A 26555-nucleotide genomic window follows, 5' to 3' on the forward strand; every position below is an offset into this window, starting at 1 on the left:
CAAATATATGGGCCCTTTTTCTACTACCACCCTCATCATAATGATGGATATTTTGCTGGTTATAAAGTAATACTAAAGAAAACTGTGCCTTTGGTCACAAGCAGAGTACATTCTTCTCACTTGAGTAACAAGAGCTTGCTCTCGCAACTCTAGGATCAGGCTTGAATTCTAGTATCTCTCTCTCTCTCTCTCTCTCTCTCTCTCTCTCTCTCTCTCTCTCTCTCTCTCTCTCTCTCTCTTTAAAATTAGCCACTTTAGGCAGCCCTGCTTCTGTAATCATAAGGAATCATGAAGATTAAATATAGATGCATACATTTGAATGATTCATTCTGCTTCCATCATTCAGTTTCTCAAATCTTCTGAAATTTTATTTGATTTTTGAACAAGGAAGGAAGCAGCAAAGGGAAACTGAGGGAGCGGAACAGCATGACAAACCTTCCATCATGGCTTTTCCACCAAAAAGGAAAGCCAAGATTCCTGAGAAGCCAATAATAAAGGTGTTGCAGACAGGCAGACACACTATGCCTAGCCCGGTCTCCTGGAGAGCAGAGGGGAGTACAACCATTCTAAAGAGCAGCAGTGCCCTCTGCAACTCCTAGTCACCACTGCCAAGGGGTGGAGAGGGACTATGCCATAATTTCTTCATGTAATTGAATTTATTAACTGGATTCTGCTACTGCTTTTCAGCTGACACTCCCAAAGCGCTGTACAACAATCATACGAAACACATTAAAATCGATCTCAAAATAACATAAGAACATAAGCAACAAAATCAATATAAAAACATCTACAACTAATCAGAACAGCAGGAGCAGCAGAAAAGTACCAGTTATATGGGCTTGTTTCTGATGGCCAAACGGAAAAGGAACAGAGCAGTTTGTTTAAAAACATGTGAGCCAGCCAGACCTTTCTAGCAACCAGCTCAGAGGAAAGGAGACCATTGAGAGGAGGGAGGCTGGTCTCTCTCTCCTCTCATTTCCCTTCGAAAAGTTTTCAGTCAAGAGGGGTCAGGGCTTGGGAGACCATCCTCTAAGCTGGGTCTACACACGCAAGCGAATGAAGTGGTAGAATGCAGAGGAGATAAAATTGACGGTGCCACTTTAGACTGGGAGGTGTAGGAGTGGTGAATCTCATTTTTGAATGCTTTCCTGCTCCATGCAAATAGGAGACTAGCATAGTGGGCAAATTTTCTCCTCCAATGTGCTAGTTTTCTATTTACAGGGAGCTTTATTTATATATGGGAAGCATTCAAAAGTCGTTTTGTTCACCTCAAGCCAGAAGTAGTATGGTCCATTCTGTCACTTTGGCATTCTACTGCCTTATTCCCATTTACTTTTCAAACTGCAACACACACACACACAGCAGGGCACTCGGCAATCAGAGAAATTATCCCCAGAAGCAGAGAGGTCGCAGGATCTGTCACTCTACCTGGGGAATGACAACTCCTAGCTGGTTCTCCAATTTCACCACATCAGGCGTTTGTGTGAGGTGACCCCAGCCCAGCAGTGATTCATCTGAACTGAGAGCAGACAGTGAGGGTACTGAAGGGATGGGAGGGTCAGATCCAAGAAATGGTGAGCTGCTAGGTGGAGCAGTGGGAGAGCTAGGGGGCAGTGTAGCCAAAGCGGCTCAGTGAGAGAGTCGTGTCCTTTCCTTCTTCCCATTATTCAAACCTCCTGCCAGTGAGCTCATAACTAGCTAATGCTGAGAGCGCCAAACTGGCATTTTCCCGCTTGTGGGAGGTAAAGGGAGATGGCAGGAAACATATGGGTGGCACAGCCTGTGTTTCTTTGGCAGTTTTGCCTCCTAGCTGAAGCCAGCTTTGCTAGGGCTAAACAAACTCCTGCTTGAACCGCATAGGTGAAGGGTGGGCCAAATGGCAGTCATTCTTGGACTGGATTTGATGCATGGTCTGCCAGTTGCCTACCGCTAGGTATATGAGTCATTCCCAAGCTGTGTGTCAGAGCACATTAGCATGGCACAGGAGAACTGCTAGTAGCTGCTGCAAGAAATAAATTGTGTGAATTAGGAAAGGCTCCCGTGGGCCAAAGCATCCACTTTCAGAGTCTTCCTGCGGGGTCTCTGCACGATTCACTGCTCTGGCTGGCCTTTTTTCCAGTCACCCTTCCCATCCACCCTGCAAGGTTTTCTAAATATGCCTCTCCAAATATGTGTTTTGAACTCGGCAGACAGGGTGGGTGGAGCTGCTGGAGGCGTGTTTTGGGAACACAGAAATAGGTAGGGAAAGGGACTCTCTCCCTTGGTCACCTCTCTGCTCTAAATTCCCTTGCTGAAGTTGCTTTCCTTTGGAAAAGCAGCTGTTGGGCTTTTGATGAGTCTGAGTGCAGTATATAGTTCTGCTTTTGGTAAAGAAAATGGTACTCCTTGTTCCAAACCAGGAGTGGGATTTCTGAATGGAAAGTAAGAATGGAATAGGTGTTTTTGGCAAATTTGGGACACTTCCAGACCTAGTGTCACTCTTTGGTTGGCTTTGCAAGTGGAAATGTGTTGCTGCTTCCACATTGCAGTAGGTATTGGATGTTTTGGGGACACCATAGACTGATCCTTCCCATTTACTCCTGTTTATCTTCCCCATTTACTTGTTTTTTTGTTCTGGTGGGGTCTGTTGTTTTGGGCATGTGCCTCTCAACAAAAGAATGGAACAGTAGTGCTGGCAACAATCCACATGTGTGATTGCTGCACAGTTGTACTGCTTTCCTCAAAACAAGCCAGATTTTCACTGTTAATCAGCATGACAACTTAAGTGCTGGGAAAGTGCAGTTTGATAACAGATGGATGATGATACTGTGTGAACCCCCATAAAGAGCGAGTGAACAAGTGTGACAATCACAGACTAAACACCCTGTCTTGAAGTACCCCTGCTTTACTCACAAGTGCTGATGTGGTGTAATGGGTATGAGCTCATTCAGTGGCCTTAGGCAAGCCACCATCCCCTCTGTAGTACTCGCATTATTTGTTTGTTTGTTTATTTATTTATTTTATTAAAACGTTTTTATACCACCCAAAACTTACGTCTGTGGGCGGTTTACATTATACAATGCTGGCTGCCTTACAGGCATGTAAAGATTGTTAAAAATAGTGCCTATGGAGCATTTTGACTAGCATTCAAAAAGTGCTCTATAAATGCTAAGAAGTAGTAGTATCAGTCAGCAACACTGGCCAAGTTGGAAACAGAATTTGGAATCCTGCTTATCACCCTTCTTTGCCCAAATACCACTACTATCAGCATCCCCTGAAAAGTTCCCATTATTATGTATTTAATTATTTATTTAGAATACCTTTAACTTTTCAACAAAAGTTCTCTAAGTTTAAATAGCAAAAGGAATGATAATGCCTTTTATAATGCCACAGGGGCTCAGAATCTAAAAAGAAACACAAGAGAATGGAAGTGCCAGCAACTGCTGCTGGGAGGGACACTGTGCTAGGAGGAATAGGGACACTTGTTCTCCCCCTGCTAAATTTAAGAAAGCCACCACTGTAGAAGGCTCCTCTTTGCCCAGGTAACAAGGGAATTTAGGGATCCTGGCCATCACACTCCTTTGCGTACATACTACCTCTTTCTCCAGCAGCACCCCTTGAAATGTTCCCTTTAGCTGCAGTAGGTCTCACCACCAGAAAGCTTGTGAGCAGGAGATCATGACATGTCAGACAAGAGGTAATCACTCAATGGCACCTGGAATGTTTGAGGGGATGAAGCAGTTGAGCCAGGAGCAGGAATTGTTATCAGTGGTTAAGAGCATGGCTGGGGACTGGGGTTGAAAAACAGGCCACTGCTTGAACTTCCCACCTGGCTGGAATCTTCTCAAGAAAAGCCAGAATCTTCCTCTGGAGTACTTTTCTGGTGATCCAATTGCTAGGTTACTGGAGTACTGCACTTCCTTTGCAGTAGGCCTTTCATCCCCAACCCCCACCTTCCTCAGGCTCAGAATGGCATCCAAATGACTTGTCTGAGGTGAGTCACAAAGCTTGTGGCAGAACAGAAACTGGACTCATTAGTTTACTGTATGGCTATGATCATGCTATATAGCCAAGACATCTGTTAAGTTCCTGAGAATCCTGACTTTCTTTCTTTCTGAGCAAGTTTTATGGCTTTTCTTTTCTTTTTTTAAAGTAATGTTCTCAAATGCTTCTGCAATTAAAGAGGTCTGGGAAGTCGTGAATGAATCCCTGGCTATGGATCCCATTCTCAGTTTTTGCTGCCTCTGACTTACTCTTTGATGGTTTTGTAGGTTCCGTTTCTCTGTTATGCAGTTAGAAGCGCTTAACCTGGCATGACTCAAATAAGCTCTTGTCACTCTTCAGCAAGTGTTGAATGTTCATGCATTACAAATCAAACTTGATTGATATAGTAGACAAAAGGCATTTTTTTTTCAAATCTGCATAAGATATGCCCTGGATATGGGACTGAAACTGCCTTGGTCGCTCTAGTGGATGACCTACGCCGGGAACTAGACAGGGGGAGTGTGTCCCTGTTGGTTCTGCTGGACCTCTTGGAGGTGTTGGATAACATCAGCCATGGTATCCTGGACCGCCTCTCAAGTATGGGAATCGGAGGTACTGCTTTGGAGTGGCTCTGGTCCTTTTGCGGGGGGAGGGTCCAGAAGGTGGTGCTGGGGGACTATTGCTCAGCTCTGTGGCCATTGGCCGGTGGGATCCCACAGGGTTCGGTTTTGTCCCCCATGCTGTTTCTATCTACATGAGACCACTGGGAGAGGTCATCTGGGGACTTGGACTGAGTTGTCAGCAATATGCGGATGACACTCAGCTCTATCTCTTCTTGTCACCTGATCCTAGGGAGGCAGTGGATGTCCTGAATTGCGGGCTGGAGGCCGTGATGGGTTGGATGTGGGCTAATAAACTGAGACTGAATCCGGACAAGATGGAGGTAATGTTGGTCAGTAGGAGAGCCAGTCTGGATGAGGAGATTCAGCTGGTTCTGGATGGGGTTGTACTCCCCTTGAAGGAACAAGTATGTATCTTGGGGGTATTACTGGACCCGGCTCTGCTTTTGGAAGCTCAGGTGGAGGCGGTGGCCAGGGGTGCCTTTGCACGGCTTCAGCTAGTGCACCAGCTGCGTCCCTTTCTCAAGAAGGCAGATTTGGCCAGAGTTACCCATGCTTTAGTCATGTCATGGCTGGATTACTGTAACATGCTCTATGTGGGGCTGCCCTTGAAGAATATTTGGAAACTGCAGCTAGTGCAAAATGTGGCAGCTAGGATTTTATCTGGAGCTGCCTGTTGGGATCACATCACATCCATTTTGAAAGAGCTGCACTGGCTACCAGTTTGTTTCTGGGTCCAATTCAAGGTGCTGGTTTTGACCTTTAAAGTCTTGAATGGTTTGGGCCCTGGTTACCCAAGGGACCGCCTGCACCCAAGGGTTGCTGCCTGCTTGACAAGGTCATCTAAGGGGGCTCTGATCCGGGTTCTGACAATGAAGGAGGCTCGGTTGTCATGCATGCGGGACAGGGCCTTCTCTTTTGCTGCCCCCAGACTCTGGAATGCTCTCCTGGTGGCTAATCGCTCCTCGGTCTCCATCAGTTTTTAGAAAGCATGTGAAATCTTGGCTCTTTACCCAGGCTTTTATATTATTGTCTCTACTGCTGCTGCTTCTTTGTATTTTATACAGTTCTTATGCATGTATTTTAAATCTTTTTAGTTAGATTTGTTTTTATACTTTTGTAAACCGCCTTGGGGCTATCTTTTTAACGAAAGGCAGTATAAAAATGCAAAAATAAATACATAAATAAAATATTTTAGCTTAATATTTCAATTGTCATTTTTATAGTCTTGTTTTTAATTTGTGTGTGAACCGCCTTGGGATTGTTTTAATGAAAGACGATATACAAATTTAACAATAAATTAATTAAATAAATAAATAATATGTTTGTATTAGTGAACTTGCATGTTGTTTGCTTTTCTGGGTTGCCGATTTCCAATAAACTCAGTAACTGCAGAAGACCCAGTATGGATATTTGTGGGGATGTATAGCATCTTCACCCTGCACCACACATGTTGCTTTTTACTAGGCACTATGTGGGAGACCCAGGTTGGTGGTAGCAATGCATCCCCTATTGTCTTGTTTATAATCTGGCATTGTATAACCTACACGATCAAGTTATATTGTTCTTCTTCCTGTCTTCACTATTCGCCTACTTATTTATGTCCAGTACTGCCTTCTCCATTGTTCAGATCTGTAAGAACAGTGGAGTCCTGTACAATACTCCTGACTACAGTGGGCTGCTTTTGTCTCTTTGACTGCCTTTTTGAAAAATGACAAGATTCCCTACCATCTTTGTTATCCTCTTACACATGCAAGCATAACTTCTGTTTACAGAAGTCTGGTTGCTACCCAATGACTTTTCTATAGAGTTCATTCATCTGCCTGAATACAGAAATTAGACCTGTTTAAGTTATATTCTGAAATAAAGGTCATCTTCTTAAAATGAGCATGAGTCCTTGAAGTAAGGTAGGCCTGACAGCCTTATCTAATGATGTTGCTGTCCTGAGTCAAATATTTAGAATTGGAGAGTTGGAAGAGGGCAGAAGGTCATTTAGACCAACCACCTGACCTACATCAAAGTAAGACATATATGATCAACATAGTCCAGACCAGAAGCAGAGAGTGAGTGCATTGATGTAATGTGCTTGCTCATGGATAGCATAATATGAATGATGCAAGTAATGAATGAAACAAATACCCAATCCTAGCCATAAATTAGAGCTAGGGGAAATTCTTTTCCGACCTCAAATGTGGTAAATAGGCAGCGTGAAGTGGGTTAATCCACTACCTTTTGAGTTGGGAACTCAGGCTTGTGGTATTTTCCCCAGAGGAAATTATAATCACCAGAGTTCCATCTCACATGTTCAGATAGTTAAATGCAGCCAGAGTTAAAGTTGCCTATTCTTCTTTGTGGCCCCCACGGAGTCCCAACTAGGAAACTGTTCATTCGCAAGTCATAGTTGTAGAATCTTCTTGGGCCAGTTCAGATGATACATTCAGTACCAGTTGCAGGGGAGCAACAGCAAGAGAGAGGGCATGTCCCCCAGAGGCATCTGGTGGTGGACCACTGTGTGAAACTGAATGCTGGACTAGATAGGCCTTGGGCCTGATCCAGCAGGGCCGTTCTTATGAACAGGCCAATGTAGGTAGAGTGTATTCTTCCAAGCAGCCAGGCTGGTCTCTGGGTCGTCTAGGAGAGACCTTATTACTCCTGTATTGAAGGAGTTACACTGGCTGCCGATATGTTTCCGGGCAAAATACAAGGTGTTGGTTATAACCTATTAAGCCCTAAATAGTTTGGGCCCTGGGTATTTAAGAGAACCTCTTCTTTGTTATGAACCCCACCACCCATTGAGATCATCAGGAGAGGTCCGTCTGCATTTGCCACCAGCTCGCCTGGTGGCTACTCAGGAATGGGCCTTCTCCGTTGCTGCCCCTAGGCTTTGGAATGTGCTCCCTAGTGAAATAAGAGCCTTCCCATCTCTGACAATTTAAAAAAAGTCTTTAAAGATGCATCTGTTCACCCAGGCTTTTAACTTACTGTTTTGAATGTTTTTAATGTTGTTTTTAGAATAATGTTTTAAACATTTTAAATTGTTGTGTTTTAAATTTTTGTTTGTTTGTTTTTAACTAATTTTTTACTTTTGTTTTTATCTTGATGTACACAGCCCAGAGACATAGATTTTGGGTGGTATAAAAATATGTTAGTTAGTTAGTTAAATAAATAAATAAAATGTATGTTCAGGGCTGTCCTTAAAGAGCCCTACTGGGGGGTGGGGCCCAGGGCAAATCAGCCAGTGTGGGGCCCCCTTCCAGTTAATTCTAATGGGGATTAAAGGAGTGGGGTGCCCAGGGTGGTCATGCCCTAAGGACAGTCCTGCATGTGTTTAGAATTCTACTGTACCTTCCTTTCACAGATGCAGGCCTATCACTCCCCTCTCTCTATGGTTCCCAGGCTTCCTTTGTTGTATTTCCTGCTTCAAACACAGCACCTTCCCATAGATATAAATACAAAGAGTCCTGCACAGTGATCAGCTGTTGAGAAGCAATTCTTTTCCAAATCAGCTTTGGCTCCTTTCTCTTCTATGGAGACATGCTGACCTGCCTGCTAGCTTGAAGTACACAAATTAAATGAGCATGATTGGAGAACTCAGGATGCATCCCAGGTATATATATTAGTAAAAGGGCTTGCAGTTTGCAAACACTATTCCAAATATCAACCTCTTATCTCTCTCTGAGCTTCCCCAGACAGCAGGCCTTATTTTCACAAGTTTTCTGTGAGGCTTTACTGTGAGTCTGAAGTTCCCCCCCAAAACCATAGAGTTGCCAAACACACACACACACACACGGAATTTGGGGTTTCACCTGGATTTTAAGCATCTCACCCAGATTGCTTAACCCACCCAGATTTGCCCAGATTTCATCTTTCATTTAAAAATAAAATAAAATAGCTAAGCTCTAGCCCTTGTAGAAGCAGAGTTATGGAGCAGAACGTGCAGTCAGTGTTCTGCTCAAAAATTATTTTCAACCCAATTTACATAATATGCAAATTAGGCACCCAGATTTGGTAAGCCAGAATATGGCAACCCTAAAAAACCAATGCAAAAAGTGGATCCCCGCCCTAGATATATATTGGGCTACACGCTAACACGCAATGAAAAACCCAAATTTTGTGTGAAGTGCTCCCTGATAGCTCACAGGGACATCGAGGTAAATTTGCCTGATATGTGAATGCACACCTCCATTCCAGAGGAGATGCAATCTAAAAGCCAGGTGTGAAAATCTCCTATGTCATTCGAGCATTTCCTATCTCTATGAGGTTTCATTATCCATGTTTTTCAATGGGAGAGTTTTCCTGCATTTTCTGGGAAGGTAATGCATTTTTGTGGGGTTTGGGTGTTGTTTTTTGGTTGTCTTTGCGAGGTCTGGAACCTACCTACATACACTAGACAGACATTTCTATCTTTTGTGTGTTGGTTTGGGATTTTCATGTCTGTGAGTGAGGCCCAAACAGCTTTAGATTAGATTGGGGTTTCTTAACCTTGTGCTCCCAGATGTTGTTGGACTACAACTCCCAGAATCCCCAGACATGGCCTTTGTGGCTGGGGATTCTGGGAGTTGTAGTCCAACAACATCTGGGGGCCCAAGGTTAAGAAACCCTGGATTAGATAATAAGCGAGCAATATAGTGCGCTCCAAACTGGGGAAAAACCTTTTATAGGAAAAGATCAGTTTCGAAGCCCACAACCCCAGGTTTCTAGTAGAGAATGGAAAGACACAGTTTTGCAGCTGTAAGTGGGGTGCTGAAAGGTGGGGAAGAGAAGGCAAGGGACCAGGCATGATCCCTATGTGTTAAGGCACCTGTCTGGTAGGGATTTGCATGGAACCGGCGGGGGGTGGCTCGAAGGTGGGGGGGGCATACCTTTAAGAGCGAGGAGGGTGCCCTTACCCCTCCCCCTCCCCCACCGATGCTCCATTTTAAACGTGTCCGTTGGGGCAGCAGCGTACCTCCCTGCCGTCCCATGTCCTCTTTGGCTGGAAGTAACAGGAAGTACCCAGCACACAAGTGAGCATGCCGTGCACAAACGCACCAGGTATTTCCTGTTACTTCTGGCTGGACATGGGGTAGCAGGGAGGTATGCTGCCGCCCGGATGGACACTTTTAAAATGGAGCACTGGAGGGGGAAACACGGCAGGAGGGGTAAGGGCACCCTCTGCTGCCCTTAAAGGTCCCCCCCCCCCGCCTTCAAACCAGCCAAATGGCTAGTCATTCGAACCAGTTCAGAGGCCCTTAAAAGGGCCTACGAACAGGTTTTTGCACATCCCTACTGCCTGGTGGTCTGGCTTCCCCCACTCCCCACACACACCACACACCACCCCACCTTGGGTTCTTGCCACTTGCAACATCTGTCACTCTTTCACTCCCAACCTGATTGAGATCTTCCTGGGCAAAATGCTCAGCTTCCAGCAGGGAGAACTGTCAGGGGAGGGAAGTGACTGAAGAGGCTGTAGGTGGGGCTCTGGAAGGTGAGAGAGTGAAGATAAGAGACTAGGGGTGACCCTTAAGGCTCGGTGGATAAAACTGCCCTCGTTTTTTGTCACAGAAAAATAATAATAATAATGTTTGAAACTCAAATACACAGGGGCACACATTTCCACATTTATTTTATACCAGAAAGTGGGTGAAATTTGTAACCAGCAAGCATTTCTTGTAAGCAGAAATGCTTACATTTCTTGGAATACATTTCTTGTATTCCACCTGTTTCAGTTACTATGGCAGAGATTAAAATAACTCTCTCACAACTCTTCACCTCAAATGTGCCAAAAGTAAGTCCTGCCTACATAACTAGATGATGCAGTCCTAGGCTCTGTCCTGTGTGCAATGCAATCTCTATGTTAAGGGGAGAAAACACCACATTGCAATGCAGATGTCCATCTAATCACATGATAGTGACTATGGCCATTATCTAAATCCTGCACTACATCTAGTATTTAAATCCAGGATAGAGAATATATAGTTTTCCATTTGGATGATCATTTGTACATGGGTAGAGGAATCTAATTATGCGTTAATATCATCTGAACTGGCCCCTCCTGCTTTAGAAGTGTGAAACATGCGCTTCCCTCTCCCATGGGCTAATTCTTGTGATAATGTTGAAAAACTGTGATTTCCAAATATCAGGGAGAAAAGACTGTTGTCTTACACGCATGCTTTGGAGAGGATCAGGGGATCACTCAGTTTCATGTGTTCATTTGTTTCATTGCTGCAAAAATTGTCTGCTGCTTAGCATTGGAGACTGGTTCTTGAACCCAGTTAAGTTTCACAAGGAGACCACTATCCAAAATCAAAGCTGTGTATAATAGAAAAGCAAACAAATAAAATTACTGCATGTTTATCAGGCGATGGATGGGCAAGCAAGCTAGTTGGGAAGGCCTAGTTTCAAACTGCATGGACCACAAGCTTAACTTGGCTTCCTGTTGCTAGAGAGTTAGACCTAGATGCAGGAGGCTTGTTATGCCAGCGTGAGGGGTACCTAGTCACTCAAAGAACAAATTACAATTGATACAGCTACTCAGCCACCCAGCATCCAGTCTTGCTCCACTGGCGATTCAGCCCTTCTGCCCTCTTCCTGCTTCCGAAAAGTTCAAACACATCAGTTTCCAAGATGACAGGTTGTCCGTAGTTCAGTCCTAGAGATTGGTTTTTTTTGGTTTAAAAAAAAAAATCCCTGCCAAGTCAGATGCGACAGCAGATGACAGTGATTGACGAGCCCAACACGGGCCCACACGATGATCAGAAGCCATTGGAGCGCAGCTGAGAAACAAGCAGCGAAAAGCCGCTGGAAGGGAGGAGGAAGCTGTTTGAGGGGTTGGGGAGGCATCGCATCAGAGCGTCCGCCTGCATGATGGATAGAGGGACCTCAACGCAATTGTTGCCAGCGTCTTCATTGATAGATGGAAAAAGAAGAGGCCAAGATGGAGAGTAGGAGCAGTGTTGCCTGTAGCTGGCTTTGGGGGCAGGGAGTAACGAGACAGAGAAGTGAGCAGTATAAATTGAGATTGATAAAGGCTCCATGGGGTAAGAGGGTGATGAATAGGCTACGTATTGCTTAACCCTAAATATATCTGGTACGCTGTCTGGGTTTTATGTCTCCCTGGTACTTCTGGAAAAGACTAGACTGGAAATCTGGACGATTCCATCTCTTTCCAAGCACAGTATTGTGTGTATGCAGGGTGCAGTCAGTTTACACTGCTTACCGTAGTCTTGGAGAATATGCACAATCCTGGATGTAAGATGAGCTGGGGTTGGTTTCCATATGCAAAGAGGCATCTTTTTGAAGCAATGCTGCTTTGACATTTAGCAGAAGGAGAGCAGCTGCCCCTATTCAGCCCCAGCACTGCATCCCTCTAGTGATCCAGTTGCTGGTGTCTCCTTTGTATCTCTGTTTAGGTCGTGAGCCTTTTGGGGACAAGGAACCATCTCCTTCCTATGATTAGCCTAGTTTTCACATGGAAAGTACCTTTAGGAGGTCACCTTGCTGTCTATGTAGCCATCCATGGGTGTGCGTCCCCCTAACAGTGCAGGCATTCTGAAGATGATTTGTACCAGATTTGGTCCAGATGTTGTGCCACATGGGGACACCGGAACAGCCTGGTTTTTGATGACATCATGCACCTCAATCCAAGATGGCATCCGCAAGGAAAGTAGGCAGCTTAGTTCTTACTCAGAACTGCTTGTTTTTTCTGTGTAAAGTGCTTTGTAAACTCTTCTGTTGAAAAGCATCATTGGTGGCTTTTAAACGTTTGATTGCTTTACATGTGATGGCTGGCAGCTGATGAATGTGTGAATGGACTCTTTTGGAAAGCCACATGTTTGAGGTGTTACAAAACATGGTAGCAAGCATGACTTGTCCCCTTAGCTAAGTAGGGTCTGCCCTGGTTGCATATTAAAGGGAAACTATATGCATGAGCACTGTAAGATATTCCCCTCAGGGGATGGAGCCGCTCTAGGAAGAGCAGAAGGCTCCAAGTTCCCTCCCTGGCAGCTTCTCCAAGATAGGGCTGAGAGGGATTCCTGCCTGCAACCCTGGAGAAGCCGCTGCCAGTCTGTGAAGACAATACTGAACCAATGGTCTGACTCAGTATATGGCAGCTTCCTATGTTCCTAACTATCTGTGGAGTTAGGTCTGTGATTGCTCATTGATTCATGCAAGTCCTCTCTTGATGATGTCATCATGTGGTGAACATGCATGTGTGTGGGCCAGCCCATGGAAGGCTCAGAAGTGCCAAATGTGCAACTTAGCCTTTTCCAGTGCTTGTCTTCACATAAAACCCACCAGGGCATTTTTAACACAGCAGGTTTTACCATGAATTTATTGCGAGGCTTTACTGTGAGTTTGAAGTTGCCTCCCAAAACTGGCCCCAAATGGATTATTTACCCTGGTTATAAATCGGGCTACTCTCTAACGTGCAATCAAAAATCCCAAATCGTGGTTGAAGTGCTCCCCGATAGCTTGCAGGGACTTCAGGGTAAACCTGGCCAATATGTGAACACACACCTTCCATTCCGGAGGAGATGCAAACTAAAAGCCCTGTGTGGAAAACGCCCAGGAAAGAGGGTCCACAGCTTTCCTGATCAGCTTGTTCCTGTCTTAACAGCTCTATATGCTCAGTGTTTAAAACATATACGGCTGTTATCTGATTAAAGAAACCTTGGTTAATTAATCATATGAGTTTTTAAATTGAGTAATCAATAATATTGACTAAACAGCACTACCCTGAACCAGTGCTCAAATTGCCCAGGGGAGAGCAGCTCCCCTAGATTTTGTGATGGTCTCCTTCATTGCTACTGTGTTGGAAGACGCCTGAGAGGCATGATTTGCTCCCACCCTCACCCCTGTTTAAGAGAACTTCATGCCCTGCCCTGCCCTGAATCTCTTAACCATTTCGCTATGGCTGTATGTCTGGCTGAAGAGGGCAGTCTGGTCTGCCGCTCTGCACTGCTTGGTTTTCTGTCTGTCCAGATCCACCAATGGTATGTCCATCCCCAGGATGGATCTCTCCTTAGGTTTCTACCTGTCTGCCCCCTCCCCCTGTGCCTGTGCATGTGGTTTGGTCAGATACCATATTTACCCAAATAGAAGACAGCTCTGAATTTAAGACGACCCCCTTAAAAGATAGAGATTAAATACAGGTCATACCTGTAGGGTATGAGCACAAACCAAAGTTTGTACATAGGTCTATTGCTGCGGGGAAGGCAGCAGCAAGCAGGATCTTTAAGAAAAAGGAGAGCAGGTTCAGCGTGGTGTAGTGGTTAGAGTGCTGGACTAGGACTGGGGAGACCCTAGTTCAAATCCCCATTCAGCCATGAAACTAGCTGGGTGACTCTGGGCCAGTCATGTCTCTCTCAGCCTAATCTACTTCACAGGGTTGTTGTGAAAGAGAAACTCAAGTATGTAGTACACTGCTCTGGGCTTCTTGGAGGAGAGCGGGATATAAATGTAAAAACAACAACAACAACAACAACAATACCTGCTCTCTACCGCCACCTGCAGCTTCCTACTGCAGCGGCACCTGTCCTAAGTATCTGTGCGCAGTGCCAGCGCACACATGGTGTCTGTGCATGCGTGACCAGCATGGTGTGCACCTCAGTTCATGCACGTCCCTACACTTAATGAAGTGCTTCCTCATACGCTTCCCGTTTCCCCACTAGTCAGAGTGACGTGTGGAAACGTCGTTTGAGTCCCTGCAGTGTGGGACTAGGTGCCCTTGCCTGAGACAGATGCCTGCTGTTCAGACTCCTTGGCCCTGTGCGCCCCTAGTTGCAGGCTGTGGTTAATCTATAAAACGATGTCTGTGTGTCAGAGACAGATTTGATTATTTAGTGGCCCATTCTGGCCCAGCTGGATGATTCTGTAACTCACTGCGAACAAAGCAGATTATTATAGGCGAAGAGAACTTGGCAAGGAAGATGTCCTTGGCAAAGTCATCAGTTCACTTGCCAACAAGTTAAAAAGCCAAAAAGCTTTATTGTCAAGAGGTGCTCGGCTGTGAGATCAACTAAGAATAGGTATTGAACTCAAACAGGCTAAGAGCACATTCAGATAGTAACTGGTGCTGAGAGCGCAGAAAGTGTTCCAGGGAATGAAAGGCACCATCAGTGGCAGCCTCAGGAAAGAAATCTGGGGTGGAGAACGCAAGAGGCAAAGTGGATTCCTGGGTGGGCGGGCTGCATCCCACATGTTAGATTCTTGAAACAGGAATGGGAGCAGGTAGAGAGGGGCAACTACTTTTGTTGAGGGGTTGCTTGTTTGCCCCCCAGCTGGGCACCATTAGCCCTTAGAAAGCCCCTCTCCACAGGGGTGAGGACACTGCATGGTAGAGAAAGTGATCTGCTGCCTGCGTATCTCTCAAGTCTCTTAAATGTTTCTCTTTTGCTGCTTTCTTCTGCTGGCCTCACTTTCTCCTCTTGCCTTCTTCATGCCTTTAGTTTTAGTTCAGAATGGGAATCTTTCTGCTATCAGAAGTTTGGGGAGTGGTTCCACCTGCAGATTCTGTGCCCGTTTTCTGTTGGCCATATGGGCCAGAAGTGAAGAGTGTGGTGTGAAACAGCTCACACACCTGGACTGCTGGAATAAGCCATGCCGAAACAGGGCAACCTGTCTCTTGAATGAGAGCCCCTCTGGGTGTGTTCCTGGATGAGAGACAAAGCAAGCACTTAAAAAAACAGCAGCAGTGGGGGTTTAGAGCTCGGGCAGATTTCTAAGTAGAGAATAGAGAGGGCTTGTTATGCTGCCTTTGGCAACAAACGGCAAGAAGTTTGAAACTAATTTTGTGTTTGGTACATTTTGAAATCCAAATAGATAAGGAGACAGCCAAATGCCACCCAGAGTGAACGGCTCCTTTAAGGGTACCCAGGGCATCTGTAAAGCCCAGTCCCCTCCTTGGAGAGGAGGTGTCTCCTGCTCTCCCCACTTGCCAACCCAGAATCAAAGGTGAGATATGGAGGAAGTGGTGGCTGTAGAAAAGGGAATTGCTGGCAGGCCCCTTGAGGGGTGAGTATTGAAGCCTTGACCCATCGTCATGGGAGGGGCCTTCCTGCCAAACTAGTTGCTGACCTGGACGCTAGTTCTTCAATTCCCTCATTCGTTGTTTCACAGAATGACGACATGTGCTGGAGAGGCCAGGCTGTAGAGACTGCTGAGAAAGCTGGAACTGGTAGTAGGGCATCTCTGGGGAGGAGTCATCATCAGCAGGAGTGCTGTACAGATAACTCGGCACCGGGGGACTGAATTGGTCCTCTGTTCTCTTCTGGATGCAAGCCAAAGTGCTGGCTTTGACTCTTCTTTGGTCTGGATAACTTAATATATGAATAGCTGTACCTGTGTACAGATCTGTACCCGTGGGCACTATACACTCATCGTACAAGTGTATATATAACATGTGAATAGAGCTGTAGTGGAGCCCAAGTGTAAGAGCCGTCAGAAATGGATGAAAGTACTACTACTACTGTGAATATTTATATACCGCTCTTCAACCAAAATTATCATCATCATCATCATCATCATCATCTTGTGCTTGACGTTCTTTAGAGCCTGCCTTCCTGGCTCCTGTGTCCCATCACGATTGATCTCTGAGATCAAGTGACAGTGCCCTCTTTAAACAGTGATGTTGTTATGTTAGGGCATGAGCTCCCAGTTGTGGAAGAGACATCTCCTCAAAGCCTAAGCCTGAGAATCTTTGCAAGCAGGTAAAGACTTCTCTAGCTCCCAGTTGTGGAAGAGACACAACTCCCAGTTGTGGAAGAGACGTCTCCTCCAAGCCTAAGCCTGAGAATCATTGCAAGCAGGTAAAGACTTCTCTAGAAAATGTGCCGACGCCTATTGGCTGGAGTGGCGCTGGTGAGCGGAAGGGGTTTCCCCCTCAGTGCTTGTTATGCTTCAGCTCTTTCCCTATAAATATATACATTTTAATATCTTGCTATCTGCCCAAAGGGATCAGGCAGATTATTTGCACTCCTTTTGCCGTTTTCAAAAGGCACTGGTTTTAACCAGGCCCTGGACTTTCTAGCCACAGTGTTCTGCCCCAACCCCACTGCTTTTCCTTGTGTTTTTTGTTTGTTTTTGTTTAGTTTTCCCCATGTGTAGGAAATGCATTTGCCCTGCCAAAGGAGGTGATGTGATGTTTCATCTTCACATGTGAAAACACTCTTTCATTTATTTGAACAGTTCCCAGACGCACCAACCTAAATTTGGACCTGGGTGCCAGACGAATTTTTGACAGAAGTTATGGGTATGTTTTTAAAGCCGCTGGGAGCTAAGGTTTCTATTTCAGGTTAGAAAAAGCAAGAACCAGGAGCAAGGACTGCTAGACTACACTTCCGAGTTTTGAAGGTACATAGGTTGCAATCAGGACTGACAATCCAAAGTCAAGCAGATACTGAGCAGGCGGGCCGTTAGTCAGGGTGCAGCCTGAAAGCAGCTTAGGTGGAGGAGCTGCAAGAGACAACCGTTCTATATGACCCGGGCGCTTTCCAGCTTAGACCCTGCAATGGGGTCACGTCGTATCTCGGGAGTGTGCTTCCACACTTCCTGCGTCGTGACACCGCAGTCCCTACGCAGACAGCAGGGTGCCGTCCACTTTGCCAATGCCTTGTTTCGACTTTAATCGCTGTGATATAGAGCTAGGACGTCGTATATCTGGCGTAAGAAAGTTGCTGTTTTTTCGGGTTGTTAGTTTCCACAAGACTGCTCCCCCTGCTGTTTATGTTTTGAATACGACTTGCCTGAACGGAGGCATTTTGCTGCTGCTGAGCAGCTATTCTGGAAAGTGCCCAGGTGAAACATTATTGTCTGTCTGTGTCACCTGATCCATACTGAGTTTGTAGCTGCAGTTCTACTTTCTGACCATCCATAGCGGTGGCGCTGAAGCACAGCCAAGCGCAGACCAGCAGCCCCCTCTTCTGGCAAGCTACCAGGGTGGCATGTGAAGTAAGATACATGGTTCCTCATGCCAGACTCCCTGATTTGAGATCCCCAGTGCATTACAGATTCAGTTTTATGTTAAGCATTCCACAGAACAGGGCTCCAAGCAATCTGGCATTCTTGTTGTAATGCATTTGACTAAGAGACTATATGCACATTCAGAAGTATTACCTGGTATAGCCCTCCTTGTACTATACCACTTCAGTAGGAGGGGGGTCATATGTTTGAATAGCCTTTTGTATCTATTTAAACAAATTATAAAATTAAAATTATTATTATTATTATTATTATTTAAATTCCACACCTCTCTGCCTGTGGAAAGTTGAAGAGAAGCCTAGGCTAGAACCCCTTTTCCCGGTGTGCTAGCTTTCTGTGAGAGGAAGCTGTTTGGATTTGGTTGTGCATGGGGGAACATTCATACGTTCATTGCAGCACTCTAAGTGGTATAGTCCCTAAAGACTATACTGTGTGGTATTAATGAACAGATAGTTTGGCTCCACTTCTGTGTGGAAAATAGGATCTCAAGGAGCAGGAGAGGCCTGGGGGGCGTATCCGGAGATGGGCAGAACCTTCAACAGTGGAAAGAGAAGCAATGGCCACCGTCATTCTGCAGAACGTCTTGAATACTGAGAAGCCTGTAGAGCATGAATATAATGAGCTGTGTGATAACGTCACAGATCAACGCTTCATCTAGCACACCCCTGTCAGTGGCTTTCAGAGTTTGGAGGTCTTTCCACACAGATACTTTAACTGGAGATGCCAGGAACTGAGCATCTCGTAGATGCGGGAAATTTGTGTATTACTACTCGGCTAGCTCCTCTCTTGTAGAAGCAGAATCCTGTGACTAAATACACAGCTGAAGAGCATTTCGGTGAATTCTGCCACTGTAAAGCCTGGGTCAGATCCAGCCCTCCGGTTCACATTTTGTGGACCGCCGTACCATTCTGCATATTGCCGGCCTGCATGCTACAATATTAAAACCCTATTCAGACATGTTGTATGAGTGTATTTGTTTTTTATTAATTTATTTATTGTTAATTTTATATACCGCCTTTCATTAAAACAATCCCAAGGCGGTTTACAATCCCAAGGCGGTTTTAAATTTAAAAACAAGATTGTAAAAAAGACACAATTAAAATATTAAGCTAAAAATATAAAACAAATTTGATTAAAAATGTAAAACACAAGCATAAAAACAGTACAAAATACAAACAGCAGCAGCAGAGACAATTATATAAAAGCCTGGGTAAAAAGCCAGGATTTAACATGCTTTCTAAAAGCTGTGATGGAGACCGAGGAACAAATAGGTGTACATGTGTCTGTACATTCATACATGTTTTTATGTGAATAACTGTACCTATGTCCATTTCAAAAGTGAATAGAGGGCACTTGAAAAGCAGGAATAGACAGGAAGTGTACTGCTGTACCCATGTTCAGCTTAATATATGAATAACTGTACCTGAGTACAGATCTGTACCTGTGGGTACAATACACTCATTGTACAAGTGTATGTATAACATGTGAATAGGTCTGCAGTTGAGCCCAAGCATAAGAGCTGTCAGAAATGGATGAAAGTAGTAGTACTACTATGGATATTTATATACCACTCTTCAACCAAAGTTCTCAAAGTGGTTTACACAGAAAAATAAATAATACATAAATAAGATGGTCCCCTGTCCCCAAAGAGCTCACAATCTAAAAAGAAACAGAAGATAGACACCAGCAACAGTCACTGGAGGTATGCTGTGCTGGGGTTGGATAGGGCCAGTTGCTCTCCCCCTGCTAAATAAAGAGAACCACCACTTTAAAAAGATACCTCTTTTGCTCAGTTAGCAAAGTTCCTGTAGTCAAGGTAGTTGGGGTGGAGGTGGCAGTTTGTGATCCGGGAATCAGCAAGTTCCCTTGTGAAGTAAAGATTCTGAGTAGTATTTGGCAACCAACTCAGGACCAAAGCAGGTAATAATTCTGAATTAATAAATGTAGTATAACAGGGTGTGATCTTGGTTATGGTCCAGGGCCCCTCCACCTTTGTACCTGAAACATTCAGACTTTTGTGAAATTGCCATTTCACATGTGAAATTAGCGGGACAAGAAAATGAAACCGTTGCTAGTAAAAGTGACCCTGCACACTTTAAACAATGTTTATCTCTGTCCATGGCCTTCACTCCTCTAACTCTACACATTCTCCCTTTCTTCCGCCCATGCTCAGAACTCCCTCCCAGTACCCCTATGCAAGGGGTTTACAACCTCCAGATGTTGCTGAATGACAACTCCCATCATCCCCAGCTATAATTTACTGTGACTGGGGATGATGGGAGTTGTAGTTCAGCAGCAATTGGAGTTGGGAAGCCCTATGTGACTCTTCTGTGACGCCTTTGGCCTTCATCACTTGGTCTTCATTGTCAACTTGAACCAAAACCTAAGTATGGGTAAATAGGTTTCTCACATTCATCCCAGGTTACCCTTGCCTCTTACATCCTTCTCTCTCCTCCCTCTGTTGCCTTCTTCCATTGCTGATATTTAGATTGTAAGCTTCTCAGGGCAGGGACCTGTCATTTTGCATACACAGGTTGGCAAAGCATCATATGCATTGGTGGGTCATAGGAATAATAGCAAGCAACCGCCCTATAAAACGGAGAACAGTTCCCATTTTACAGGAGGAGAACTGCGGCTGAGAATGCTGGCTCTTCCAAGGCCACATTGTGAGATCCTGGTGGATGCAGATCCTAGACCCACATTTCACAGATCCCGGGCCAGCTTTCTAGCTACAGGACCTTCCTTGCTCTCACAATGTTTTCTGCTTGCTTTCTGTATGCTTCTGTACCAGTTGTTAGGGCCACTTCAGCCCACGGCAGCTGTGGGTTTCATTCCAGGTTGGTTGTATGACTGTAGTGTCACTGGGTGAAAGCAGCTTGGCTGTGAATACTGGCACACACTGCTGCTAACCCACATGGAAAGTGGTTTGTGACCACATAGCACAAGCCTTGACGTATCCCAAGTGCCAGGCTGCCATGGTGCCTAGAAATTTAACTGTGGTGCCTAGACGAGGGTTCAGAGGTAGAGTTGTTTAATAAAGGTTTTACTTGTCTTAGGCAGCCCTGTTTCTAAGTATGTTGCTTGTAACAGGGACAAAGAGAAGCCCATTTACCTTCTCCCCCTCACTGCAGTGCCCACTACTAAATCTAGTGTGATTTTGTCAGGGCCTGAAACGGCGAAAGCCAAATTCGGCTCAAAGTCACCACAAGCTGCCTAGGAAATGGCGTCAGCCATGGGTTGGACTGCTCTTGAAAACTGGCCCTAAGTGCAGGCAGAGGAGAGGAAATGGCTGCCTGTGGCTCACAGGCCCAGATGCCTAGCTCAGGGTTTCTTTTCCGTACAGAGGCCTAGTTACTGCCAGCCCATTACTGGGTTTGATGGCTAGGTGTTGAGTTAGGAGGCCTGCGTTCAGCCCACAGCTGAGTGGGAAGAAAGGGGGATGTTTAAGCCTTTGGGAGAGTGGGTGTACAGGAGGTCTGACTCTTGGGTGCTCTGGGGGAAAGGCAACTCCCCACAGCTTCATGCCTCGTTTTTCTCCTCTGCAACATGGAGGAGTTCAGGCCAGCCGCCCTCCTGAGAGCGTGTGAGGTTTAATTAGTGTGCTCCAAACGCCTCGCCAGCCTGTGACAAGAGATGCGACATGAGGTCAACCGGTGCCTAGCTTGCCACTGGCTGCTCGCTTGTTCCCAGGAGATTTTCTGCTTTGATTCCAGTCCCGTTTCTCTCCCCCCGCCCCCAGCAGAGAGGTAGGCTGGACTACAGCCCCTTTCCCCCTTGAGAATTCACTGCTCCGCTCCAGCAGAAGCAGAGGCCTGGTCCCGAGAAGGACTCTCTCTTCCTTGCTGCAGCGGGGGACCGACTTGCCTAACAATGCCTGGCCTTGCAACTTCACACCCGCTTCATGTGTCAGCCGCCTGCTTCTCCCATGTCCTGCATGCAATTATCTCCCAGGGAGGCTCCATTTCACCCAGACGCTGCCGGGCTGCCCAGTGGGGGGCTCTGTGATTCAAGCAGCAGATCAGAGCCTTTGTATAATAATACAATTAGGGACCTTCTTAGCTTTCCCTCTGTATCCTGCCCAGGCTGCCCTCCTGCCTGCATTTTAATAGGGCTCTGCTTTTCTTGAGGAGGTGTTAACAAACTGCCGGGGCTTCCTAGGGAAAAGCAACTCAGGGAAGGAAACGGCTCCTTTCTGTTGGGTAGGGAGGACCGGCTGGGCATTTCAGCAGAGCTTGAGGCTGTGGCAGGGCTTACTTTGAGCCAGGGTGTGTGTGTTGGGGCCCAGCTTTCAATATCCTGGAATATGTGACGTCATACAGAAGGAGGCCTCTTGAACATACCCGGAGTGCCTTTATTTAACTGATGAGTCAGCCAAGCAGGCCCCTCACATATATGGAATTAGGGGGCAGGGTGTCCAGTGTAGCTTCTCATTTAGAAAGCAAGCAGTGGCATTGGTAGATGTCAGGACTTAACACATGGTGAGGGGGCAGAAACACTCTTTGACCGCCACAGGTTCGTGTGAAGACTGTGTGGACCTAGGATCGTTTGTGTGTGTGTGTATGATCAGAGACTATAATATAAAGGGTTCCTGATCAAGTGGGGAGAGTGCTTACCTGCCTACAACTTATACATTCATAGGTGCTCTTTAGATCTTTATGTGGAGGTCAGGGAGCAGAAGGCACAATCTTTCTCCCCCTTCTTTGGTTGACATATTTAAGAGAACTGGGTATTTAAGAGAACGTCTTCTGCCATGAGCCCCACTGCTTGTTAAGATCATCTGGAGAGGTTCGTCTGCGGTTGCCTCCAACTCGTTTGGCAGCTACTCGGGAACGGGCCTTCTCCGTTGCTACCCCTGGGCTTTGGAATGCGTTCCCTGTTGAAATAAGAGCCTCCCCATCTCTGGCAACTTTTAAAAAGGCGCTGAAGACACTTTATTCACGCAGGCTTTTAATTAGATTTATACTTTTAATTTTTAATACTGGGTTTTAAACGTTTTAATGTTTTAAATGGTTTTAATTGTTAATTGATTTAATGTTTTAAATGATTTTAATTGTAAACCAGAGACACGGGTTTTGGGCGGTAGAGAAATGTTTTAAATAAATAAATATATCCATGCATATATTATGTGGGTAGGGCTTAGGTTGACCTGTTTCCGAATCCATGGCTTCCTATTCTCAGGTGAAGGAAGCTTGCCACCAAAATGTCAAGACAGGTCAGTCCACTTACCACATTTGTCTCCTGCTGTCCCTCTGAGGAGTTAAGGCTGGCATACATAGGACTGTCCCATTTGATCCTCACAGCAACCCACAAGATAGGTTAGACTGAGAGTCAGTCGCTTGCCCAAGGCTACCTGGCAAGCTTCACGGCCGAGTGAGCATTCGGGCCCAGCACTCCTGACATAATGACTGTTGAATCAGAATTCTGGATATAGAGATCAGAAAAGCCCTACCCATCCAGTCCTGCATCCTGCCTCACGTAGTGGCCAGGTGATAATGGGAAAGAGCAAAATGCCAACAACAGTCCAGGAGTTCTCCCTCCTAGGCTTGCCACATCTTGCCTCAGCCAATTACAGTCTGTTTATGATAGTGCTGAGGCAGCGGGTAGGAGAGGCCGGCTGGGTTAGATGCCAAGAACAGAAATACAGCGCTGACGGTAGTCACTACTTGAACATGTACTTTTGGTGGACTCTGAGTCCAAAGTGGACTCTGGCCTTGCCAGTGATGGCTAGTAGTGCTGGTGATGCAGCAAAGTGTGCCCAAATGAGAAAACTCTTGACATTATGCTTGTTTCTTTCTTTTCCTCCCAGAGTACTGCAACTTTGGCTGTCTCAGGCAAGCTAAGTATATATGAAGCTGCCTTGTAACTAAGAGGCAGACTGTTGGTCCATTTAACCCGGTATTGTCCGCTCTGACTGGCAGACAGTTAGGCGGCATTCACCTGAGGAGAGGGCCCAGCAGATGAGATCCCACTCCCCACTGTGTTCACAATCATGGCAATGTCTGGATGGTGCTAAAATCTCAATAATCCTTACAACAGCCATGTCGGGCGGTACAGTATTATCCCTGTATTGCACTGGGAGAGGCAGCAGAAGGTGAGTGAAAACTGGCTTGCCTAAGACTACCTAGCATAGTCTTCATTCAGGACAGAAGTGGCATTTGAACTGGGAACATCCCAGCTCACCGCTCATGCTTTTCACTGCCATGGTGCACCAGACAGCTGCAAGGGCCAACTGAGTCATGATGCGGGCACTCTCTGTTTTAGTGCTCCTGGCATCTTTTTATTTCTCAAAAAGCACACGTGAGCCCAGTTTGGATCGGGGAGTTTACCCTTGGCCCCTGCACCAATTATCCAGCTTAAATCAAGCACATATACCTCAAAGCATCAGAATGGGAACCTTATGGACTCAATAGCAGCTACAAGTGGGTTATTTGGATTGGAGTCCTGGTATGGAGAAAATTGTTCAACTTCCCCTCCTCCCACATCCTGGCCCCAATGAAAATCGCCGCCCCCCCCCCCCAGCTGCTTTTTGAGAAAGAAAAAGAAATTGGGAGCTCTAGACATGATCATTCACACAACCAGCCCTATGCAGGCTTGCACAGCCCTACCCAGGTAGGGCTGGTTGTGTGGAACTCCGGGAGATAATAGTGGGGTAGAAGTGCGCAAGTGCAGCCCCAATATCCATATAGCCAGGCAGCAAAAGGGCCCAGCAGTGAGGAAATGCCCCAATGCTCCCCGCTCTTTGCGCTGTGCATTGTAGGGTGTGGGAAGCCACAGCCTGCTTCCCCCCACACACAAACACTCCTTTGCCACTCCCAGAGTGCTCATGCACTGGTCATATGGGCACATGGCGCTGGGAAACCTGGGAGCAGTGACAGTCACAACCCTCCCCAGGCCAGGTAAGTTCAGTTGTGTGAACAACCTAATAGAGTTCCATGTCACATTGTGTTTGGCCCCAAGTTAAAAACAGGGTGAGTGTTTTAATTACTGCTACTGACTTACTCTGTCCCTTTTTAAGGACTGTCCACATTTTCAGAAAGAAACTCAGCAGGTATATGTGCATACTTTAGGGATAGTAGGGATGTGCAAAATGGTTCACATTCGGAATGTTCCAACCACAAACTGGGCCATTTCAAGTGTTCCAAGCTCAGAATAGAGTGTCCTTCAAATGAAGGGCCTGTTCTTCAATGTGGTCACGGTCTTCTACACAAATGGGCTATGCGCCTGCACAGAGACCTCGTCGGAATCGAACAAGCTCAATTCTCCTGCTTTGGGCGGGAACCCCACCCCCAGCCGCTATATGCGGCTGGGCCACTCCTCATCCCCTCAGTCTTTCTTTGTCCGTGCTTCAGTGAACATCATGGAGTCTGTAGCTTGGCAATAAGGAGGATTCAGCTATCCCCTTGTTGTTTTTCTCCCTGCTTCTTTGATTTTTTTCTCAATTTTCTTTCTTCTCCGTGTAGTAGCGTTTTCTGTTCTTTGTGTTTTGTTTTTTTGTGGGTTTCCCCCTACTTTGGAGCTCCGATCCTGGCTGGGACGGAGTGTGGTGGCCGGCTGGCCTTTGGTGTTTATGCCGGGCATGACGAACTTTTAAAAATGTATTCGCTGCGGATCTAAGATCCCTTCCCCCGATATTCATACCGACTGTCTCTTGTGCTTGGGGGAATCATTGCCAGAAGTTCATGATGCAGGCTTGCAAAAATAGGGCTTCTTGCCTGTGCGCAGCCCTGTGGGATCTGGCTCTCCATTCTTCGGAAGCCTTGTCACTGAAGCGGTCAGTGAAGATGGCTTCGTCGGTGAAATCGGAGTGTGTGGTTTCTGCTCCTGCGGAGACCGAAAACCCAGCCTCAATATCAGTTTCGATGCCCTCTGACACTCAACCATCAGCGACTTCGAGTGAGCCCACGTGCTTGGAGGATCTTCCTCAGCGCCCGGCGGCTACAGTACTTAAGTTCTCCCCGGATCCCTCAGGATCAGTATCGAAGTTGAAAAAGAAGAAGCCAAAATTAAATTGAGACTTGCCGGCGGGTCGTCACCTCCCTCCTATACCCAAGAAGAAGAATAAACTGAAATTAAATCTGGACAAGATGGAGATAGTGTTGGTCAGTAGGAGAGCCAATCAGGATGAGGAGATTTTACTGGTTTTGGATGGGGTTGCACTCCCCTTGAAGGAAGAAGTACTTGGGGATATTACTGGACCCGGCTCTGCTTTTGGAAGCTCAGGTGGAGGCGGTGGCCAGGGGTGCCTTTGCACAGTTTCGGCTAGTGTGCCAGCTGCATCCCTTTCTCAAGAAGACAGATCTGGCCACAGTTACCCATGCCTTAGTCACATCATGGCTGGATTACTGTGACGTGCTCTACGCGGGGCTGCCCTTGAAGAATATCCAGAAACTGCAGTTAGTGCAAAATGCGGCAGCTAGGGTTTTATCCAGAGCTGCTCGATGGGAGTACAACACACCCATTTTGAAAGAGCTACACTGGCTACCAGTTTGTTTCTGGGTCCAATTCAAGGTGCTGGTTTTGACCTTTAAAACCCTTAACGGTTTGGGCCCTAGATATCTGAGGGACTGCCTTCTCCCAAGGGTTGCTGCCCGCTCGACGAAGTCATCTGAGTGGGCTCTGCTCTGGGTGCCGACAATGAGGGAGGCGTGGTTGTCGTGCATGCGGGACAGGGCCTTCTCTGTTGCTGCCCCCAGACTCTGGAATGTACTCCCGATGGTTATTCACTCCTCAGTCTCCAGCACAGCTTTTAGAAAGCATGTAAAAATCTTGGCTTTTTACCAAGGCTTTTATATGATTGTCTCTGCTGCTGCTCTTTGTACTGTATTTTGTATTATTTTTATGCTTGTGTTTAAAATTTTTAAATCAGTTTTGTTTTATATTTTTAGCTTAATATTTTAATTGTGTTATTATCATAATCTTGTTTTTAGATTTTGTTGTAAACCACCTTGGGATTGTTTAAATGAAAGGTGGTATATAAATTTAACAATAAATAAATAAAAATAAAATAAGGAG

The 26555-nt window shown here is 46.0% G+C and overlaps 1 protein-coding gene across 4 annotated transcripts in view; it reads left to right on the forward strand.

The window, feature by feature from the left end:
* Window positions 1-26555, forward strand: part of NXPH4 (neurexophilin 4) — a 120151-nt gene that overhangs the window by 69247 nt on the left and 24349 nt on the right. Inside the window, exon 1 of one of the 4 annotated variants that reach the window (XM_053287875.1) lies at window positions 21759-22021. The exons of the other annotated variants lie outside the window; for them this stretch is intronic. The gene's annotated coding sequence lies outside the window, so the exon portion shown is untranslated. Of the gene's footprint in view, window positions 1-21758; window positions 22022-26555 lie in introns of those variants that run through there. 4 annotated transcript variants of the gene reach the window in all.

This window comes from Hemicordylus capensis, chromosome 2 (genome assembly GCF_027244095.1).
Source record: "Hemicordylus capensis ecotype Gifberg chromosome 2, rHemCap1.1.pri, whole genome shotgun sequence".
NCBI classification, from domain to species: Eukaryota; Metazoa; Chordata; class Lepidosauria; order Squamata; family Cordylidae; genus Hemicordylus; species Hemicordylus capensis.